The following is an 8,477-nucleotide window of genomic DNA, read 5'->3' as shown; positions in this document are numbered from 1 at the left end:
CCTTACATTTAGGTCTTTAATCCATTTTGAGTTTATTTTTGTGTGTGGTGTTAGGGAGTGTTCAAATTTCATTCTTTTACATGCAGTTGTCCAGTTTTCCCAGCACCACTTATTGAAGAGCCTGTCTTTTCTCCATTGTATATTCTTGCCTCGTTTGTCAAAGATAAGGTGACCATATGTGCGTGGGTTTATCTCTGGGCTTTCTATCCTGTTCCATTGATCTATATTTCTGTTTTTGTGCCAGTACCATACTGCCTTGATTACTGTAGCTTTGTAATATAGTCTGAAGCCAGGGAGCCTGATTCCTCCAGCTCCGTTTTTCTTTCTCAAGATTGCTTTGGCTATTCGGGGTCTTTTGTGTTTCCATGCAGATTGTAAAATTTCTTGTTCTAGTTCTGTGGAAAATGCCATTGGTAATTTGATAGCGATTGCATTGAACCTGTAGATTGCTTTGGGTAGAATAGTCATTTTCACTATATTGATTCTTCCAATCCAGGAGCATGGTATATCTATCCATCTGTTTATGTCATCTTTGATTTCTTTCATCGGTGTTTTATAGTTTTCTGAGTACAGGTCTTTTGCTTCCTTAGGTAGGTTTATTCCTAGGCATTTTATTCTTTTTGTTGCAATGGTAAATGGGATTGTTTCCTTAATTTCTCTTTCTGATCTTTTGTTGTTAGTGTATAGGAATGCAAGAGATTTCTATGCATTAATTTTGTATCCTGCAAACTTACAAAATTCATTGATTAGTTCTAGTAGTTTTCTGGTGGCATCTCTAGGATTTTCTATGTATAGTATCATGTCATCAGCAAACAGTGACAGTTTTTTCTTTTCCAATTTGTATTCCTTTTATTTCTTTTTCTTCTCTGATTGCCGTGGCTAGGACTTCCAATACTATGTTGAATAATAGTGGCAAGAGTGGACATCCTTGTCTTGTTCCTGATCTTAGAAGAAATGCTTTCAGTTTTTCACCATTGAGAATGATGTTTGCTGTGAGTTTGTCATGTATGGCTTTTATTATGTTGAAGTAGTTTCCCTCTATGCCCACTTTCTGGAGAGTTTTTTATCATAAATGGGTGTTGAATTTTGTCAAAAGCTTTTTCTGCAACTATTGAGATGATCATATGGTTTTTCTTCAATTTGTTAATATGGTGTACACATTGATTGTTTTATGTATATTGAAGAATCCTTGCATCCCTGGGATAAATCCCACTTGATCATGGTGTATGATCTTTTTAATGTGTTGTTGGATTCTGTTTGCTAGTATTTTGTTGACAATTTTTACGTCTATGTTCATCAGTGATATTGGTCTGTAATTTTCTTTTTTTGTGATATCCTTGTCTGGTTTTGGTATCAGGGTGATGGTGGCTCCATAGAACGGGTTTGGGAGTGTTCCTCCCTCTGCAATGTTTTGGAAGAGTTTGAGAAGGATAGGTGTTAACTCTTCTCTAAATATCTGATAGAATTCACCTGTGAAGCCATCTGGTCCTGGACTTTTGTTTGTTGGAAGATTTTTTTTTAACATCTTTATTGGAGTATAATTGCTTTACAATGATGTGTTAGTTTCTGCTTTATAACAAAGTGAATCAGCTATACATATACATATATCCCCATATCTCTTCCCTCTTGCATCTCCCTCCCTCCCACCCTCCCTATCCCACCCCTCTAGGTGGTCACAAAGCACCGAGCTGATCTCCCTGTGCTATGCGGCTGCTTCCCACTAGCTATCTATTTTACATTTGGTAGTGTATATATGTCCATGCCACTCTCTCACTTTGTCCCAGCTTACCCTTCCCCCTCCCGTTAGAAGATTTTTTTTTTTTTTTTTGCGGTACGCGGGCCTCTCACTGCCGTGGCCTCACCCATTGTGGAGCACAGGCTCTGGACGCGCAGGCCCAGTGGCCATGGCTCACGGGCCCAGCTGCTCCACAGCATGTGGGATCTTCCCGGACTAGGGCACGAACCCATGTCGCCTGCATTGGCAGGCAGACTCTCAACCACTGCGCCACCAGGGAAGCCCTGTTTTTTTTTTTTTGCGGTATGTGGGCCTCTCACTGTTGTGGCCTCTCCCATTGCGGAGCACAGGCTCCGGACACGCAGGCTCAGCGGCCATGGCTCACAGGCCTAGACGCTATGCAGCATGTGGGATCTTCCGGGACTGGGGCACGAACCCGTGTCCCCTGCATCGGCAGGCGGACTCTCAACCACTGCGCCACCAGGGAAGCCCCTGGCAGGTAGATTCTTAACCACTGGGCCACCAGGGAAGTCCTGCTTATCTTTTTTTAAAAAAATAAATGTATGTATGTATTTATTTATTTATTTTTTTTTGGCTGAGTTGGGTCTTTGTTGCTGCACGCAGGCTTTCTCTAGTTGTGGTGAGGAGGGCTACTACTCGTTGCGGTGAGTGGGCTTCTCACTGCGGTTGCTTCTCTTGTTGCGGAGCACGGGCTCTAGGCGTGCAGGCTTCAGTAGTTGTGGCACATGGGCTCAGTAGTTGTGGCTTACAGGCTCTAGAGCACAGGCTCAGTAGTTGTGGTGCATGGGCTTAGTTGCTCTGCAGCATGTGGGATCTTCCCAGAGCAGGGCTTGAACCTGTGTCCCCTGCATTGGCAGGCGGATTCTTAACCACTGCACCACAAGGGAAGCCCTATCTATTTTATACACAGTAGTTTGTATCTGTTAATTCCCCACCCCGATGTTGCCCCTCCCCGCTTCCCTCTCCCCACTGGTAACCACTAGTTTGTTTTCTCTATCGGTGAGTCTGTTTTGCTATACATATTCGTTTGTATTATTTTTCAGACTCCACATATAAGTGATATCATACAGTATTAGTCTTTCTCTGTCTTAAATATTGATAGCTTTAGAGTCACAAAAAAATAGTACAGAGTTCTCAGTACCCCATCAGTCAGCTTCTCTGATGGTGATATAACTACAGTACATTATCAAAACCAGGAAATCGGCATTAACAAAATACACTGGCTGGGCAAGCACATACTAACACCTAAAATGTAGCGATCTCCGGTAATAGCTGGACACTCACTGGCCCTGAGAGCAGGCAGGTCAACAAGAAAACAGAAATGGATGTTTCTGCCTTGGAGACAGAGTAAACTTGTTCCCTAGTAAGCCTTGACAAATGGGTCATGCAACAGTCAGGTTTTTAATTTATGTTTTTTATTGAAGTATAGTTGATTTTCAGTGTTGTGTTAGTTTCAGGTGTACAGCAAAGTGATTCAGATATATATGTATATCATATATATAATTTTTCATGTTGCTTTATTACAAGATACTGAATACAGTTCTCTGTGCTGTACAGTAGGACCTTATTGTTTATCTATTTTATATAGTCTGTATCTGCTAATCCCAAACTCCTAATTTATCCCTCCCCCCTCCCCCCTCCCCCCTTTGGTAACTATAAGTTTGTTTTCTATGTCTGTGAGTCTGTTCTGTTTGGTAAATAAGTTGATTTGTATTATTTTTTTAGATTCCACATATAAGAGATATCATAATATTTGTCTTTATCTGACTTACTTCACTTAGTGTGATCATCTCTAGGTCCATGCATGTTGCTGCAAATGGCATTATTTCATTCTTTTTTATGCCTGAGTAGTATTCCATTGTGTATATACATACCACACATATATGTATACCACATATTCTTTATCCATTCATCTGTCGATGGACATTTAGGTTGCTTCCATGTCTTGGTTATTGTAAATAGGGCTGCTATGAACATTGGGGTGCATGTATCTTTTTGACTTAGAGTTTTTTCTGGATATATGCCAATGAGTGGGATTGCTGGAAACAGTTAGGGTTTGTTTTTTTTTTTTTTTCACGGTACGCGAGCCTCTCACTGTTGTGGCCTCTCCCGTTGCGGAGCATAGGCTCCGGACGCGCAGGCTCAGTGGCCATGGCTCACGGGCCCAGCCGCTCCGTGGCAGGTGGGATCTTCCAGGACCGGGGCACGAACCCGTGTCCCCTGCATCGGCAGGCAGACTCTCAACCACTGCGCCACCAGGGAAGCCCAACAGTTAGGTTTTTAATGTGCTTTCTTTTACAGAAGAGAAAGTAATCAAGGGAAATTGGAAAGTGTCCATTCAATTATTTTCCCAAATGGGAAGAGCATAATCCCATTTCCTAGGAGCTAAGGAGGAAACATTAATGAATTAAAGGAGTTGATTCCTCTCTAAAACTATATCCATTTATCTTTCCTCCCAGCTATTCACTGCTTCCACAAAAGTCATGAGTGGGCAATGTAGATTTTTGTCCACTATGTGACAGGGGAGATAGAGGAGTTTCATATCACACACCCACTGCTGATTTCCCTTCTCTTTTTCCCAGTGCGGTGCACATGTTTCTGGTTTCCTTGATGTCATTCATCTAGATTCTTTTTTTTAAAATCCCCACCCTAAATTTCTTAACTCAGTTTTATGCAGAACAATTCAGATTATCTAGCAATTGACTCCTTAACATTTATACCCAAGCCCACCACTGTGCTCAGCAAAACAAAGGGTCTTCATTTTAAAAGACTCACCGTTGGGCTTCCCTGGTGGCTCAGTGGTTAAGAATCCACCTGCCAGGGCTTCCCTGGTGGCGCAGTGGTTAAGAAGCCACCTGCCAATGCAGGAGACATGGGTTTGAGGCCTGGTCCGGGAAGATCCCACATGCTGCGGAGCAACTAAGCCCGTGCACCACAACTACAGAGCCTGCGCTCTAGAGACCGTGGGCCACAACTACTGAGGCCGTGGGCCACAATTACTGAAGCCCACATGCCTAAAAGCCCATGCCCTGCAACAAGAGAAGCCACCTCAGTGAGAAGCCCATGAAGAGTAGCCCCTGCTCGCCATAACTAGAGAAAGCCCACACGTAGCAACGAAGACCAACACAGCCAAAAAAAAAGGCTTACCTTCTTTAGAAATATTTGGGAGTGATAAGGAAAAAAATTCCCAAGAAATATCTATATCTATATCTCCTAAACTGTTATCTTATTTTGTCATAAATCTATAAAACTTAAAGTGTTTCATGCCAATGAATGCTTCCCCACACATGGTTATAAGTTGCTTCCACAACATGATTTAATTTTTATTTTGGTTCTTTTATTAGTTTATACATTATCATATCTTCTTGGAACGTTGAAATTTTATTTTTATGTTCCATAACATGATTTAAATTGCTGAATTGTCCTCCACTCTATAAAAGTAAAAACTTGTAACTAACCAACCTCCTACTCCTGTACATTTATATTACTTCCAACTCATTTGCTACTATAATCATAATAAAAATTAACAACTTGTAATTCTTTTGGACAGCCTTAATTATTCCTTAGGGTAAACCACTGGGATTTAAATTCTCAGGTGGAAGGCTATAAATGTTGGGGGACGGGGATGAGCTTCATAACCCAGTTGCCCTTAGTAACTAGTATTGCTTTATCATTCTAAAAACTGATGATGTGTCATTTTTCCAAATTCTATTTAACATTAGATTTTAGCATTAAAAACTGTCAAATTAATAATGCAAAATGACATTTTATTTACTTTTTCCGGGTTTGATTTCTTGGAATAGCAAATGTCTGCAAATGTCTTTCTTTTCTTTCTTTATTTTTTTGGGGGGGGACTTTTTCATGTGCAATGCAGTTAATGAGAGAGGCATGTCAAAATACAAAATATGATTATAGGCTTAGCTTCTTTAATACTGTCAACAATTCTTTTATAGATTTTGTATCTATATTATTGGATTTTGTATCTATGAGGTGCCTACAGAGTTGGGGTTATTACACAATTTTCTTGACCTATTTTATCATTAGGAAACATTCCCTTTCATATCTAAATACTATTTCTTGCCTTAAAATCTACTTTATGTGATGTTAATATAGCCATACCACCTTTGTTTTGATGGTGTTTGCATAGTATATCTTTTTGTATCTTTTTGCTTTCAAGGCACCTCTGTATATATCAATACTTAAGTGTTTCTCTTGAAAAAAAAAAAAAACCCGGCATTTATTTAGGCCTTTTAATAAACATCCATTAGATCTTTTCATTGAATTTCAGGGCCAATTGATGTTCTATGTAATTACTTATTTATAGGATGAAAGTTTATAATCTTCTAATCTTTCTATTTGCCCATCTCTTTTATGTTTCCTCATTTCCAATTTCTTTGTTTTAAAAATTATTTTTTACTGTGCTATTTTAATTTTTTTCAGCTTCACCAATAATATGCCATTTTAAATCTTCAACTTTCTTTACCTCTACATTACTTTTTTTTTTTTCAGGGGGTTGCTTGTCTCTTTATTTTATTTTATTTTTAACGTTTCTATCTACGTTACTTTTTGTGCAATTCTTTTCGAGATTATTGATCACAACAACATACGCTTGACTTACTAATGGCTATGTCACATTTTCTCACTTAAAACTTGACACTAGTGTAACTTCAGACTGAATTTTTTAAAATTAATTAATTAATTATTTTTTGGCTGCACCGGGTCTTTGTTGCTGCGTGCAGGCTTTCTCTAGTTGTGGCGAGCAGGGGCTACTCTTGGTTGCAGTGAGCAGGCTTCTCATTGCAGTGGCTTCTCTTGTTGCGGAGCATGGGCTCTAGGCGCACGGGCTTCAGTAGTTGTGGCCCGTGGGCTCTAGAGCACAGGCTCAGTCGTTATGGCACACAGGCTCAGTGGCTCCGTGGCATGTGGGATCTTCCCGGACTGGGGCTTGAACACATGTCCCCTGCCTTGGCAGGTGGATTCCTAACCACTGCGCCACCAGGGAAGTCCTGAATTTGTTTTTAAATGCATGAACCATGGTCTTGCTCCTTCTCTGCACATGGACCTCAAATCACAGTCATTCAAAAATGTTCACTAACATTGACCCCTTCACTCGGTTCTAAGGTCCAGCATCTTTCCTATTGGCCAGGAAATTCTCTACTTCTCTGTATCAACTTTTTCCATCTCCCCAACAGCATCCCGGCTTTCAGCATTCCTGGCTTATCTAGATGTGTTAGAATTTGGGGTCTGAATTTGACTGTGTTCAGTCACAGATTTTGCACCAAGGGTGGTTCAGGTAGAAAGAGAAAATAAGAGGATTGGTGGAATTTTTGTGGAAACGAGAAAGGCCCTGGAGCCTTGGGAGGTGACGGCAGCACATGTCCACCTTCTTGGGACATGGTGGAGGAGCTGAGAGCAGAGGAGCCAGAGTCCAGCGTGGGGAAGTGAGAGCTCCCACACGTATGAGCCCTGAGACGGCCCTCAGGGACCAGGAGGTGAGGACACGGGCTCCATGCAGGTGCCTGTGTCTCAGGGACGATTCTTTGCAGGGCTGTGTGTTGCCCAAGGAGACATAAGAAGAGATGGTGAGTGTTTCTTCATAAACCCTCCTTGACCCTTCACCCCCACAAAGGTTCCACTTTCCCCTCTCCCTTCTTTAAATGGGTTTCCTGAGAGCAGGTGAGTGGATCACATCCAGTCCTGAGATCTACTTCCTTCCAGGCACTTCTGAAACCCTCCCTCAGTGCCTGGCCCAGCTCGGTGGTACCTGCCCAGAGGAACGTGACCCTGCGATGCTGGACTCCCACCAAGGATGTAAACTTTGCTCTCAGAACGGGAGGAGAAATCTTGTAGTTCTTGCAATCACCTGACTCTACAGAGGGCCTGGCTGAACTTCATCTGACTCATCTAAAATCCAGTCATGTTGGAGAGTACACCGTGAATGCTACAGAAAAGGCCACCCCCCCACACATAGGTTCATAGCTCAGTGATGTCCTGCTTCTACTGGTGACAGGTGAGGAGGGGGTGCCTCAGAATGACAAACGGTCTCCCTAGGGACAGGGAATGAGGGAGGAACCAGAGGAAGGAGGGGAGGGGAGCTCCTCTCCAGTGTAGTTGGGGAGGGGGAGATGGAGAAAGACAGGGAGAGAATTGATACCTTGGTTTTATCCAGGGCTTGTAGGAGGCAAAATCTCCTTCCTGGAATCAGAGAAGAAAGCGGGTGAGATCAGGTATCTGTCATTCCCACACCCCATGAGAACCCCCTGCCAGGAGAACAGGGGGAGTGGGGGACCCAAGGCTTCTCCCCGTGACCTCAAAGCCCTCCCTTCTCTTACAGATTTACCTAAACAGGAGCCATGAAGTCCGGAAACACACAAGTAAATCCCGTGATGGTGTTTTTATTTAAGCCTATAAGTGCCCGTAGTTATAAGTCTCCACTGCAGAGGAACTCAAAACGGAGGCCGTTTCTGAAAGCGTCCACTTCCCCAACTGAGCCCTGCTCACCACTCTCCCCTTTAAGCCTTCCAGATAACCAAATCAAACTCTCCTTTATACCCCCTGCCACCTCCATCCTCTGGTTTTTGCAATTTCTGCCTAACCTAGATCGGTACAGGTTTCAAAGCCTGATTGAAACCCCACATCTTCCAGGAAGTTCTTTCTGACCCTGGCCCTTCGGGGACCGCCAACAGCACTATAATTCGTAATTGTTCGTCATTACATTGTA

Source organism: Mesoplodon densirostris, chromosome 19 (genome assembly GCF_025265405.1).
Source record: "Mesoplodon densirostris isolate mMesDen1 chromosome 19, mMesDen1 primary haplotype, whole genome shotgun sequence".
Classification (NCBI taxonomy): domain Eukaryota; kingdom Metazoa; phylum Chordata; class Mammalia; order Artiodactyla; family Ziphiidae; genus Mesoplodon; species Mesoplodon densirostris.
Note: the sequence above shows the minus strand (reverse complement) of the source record.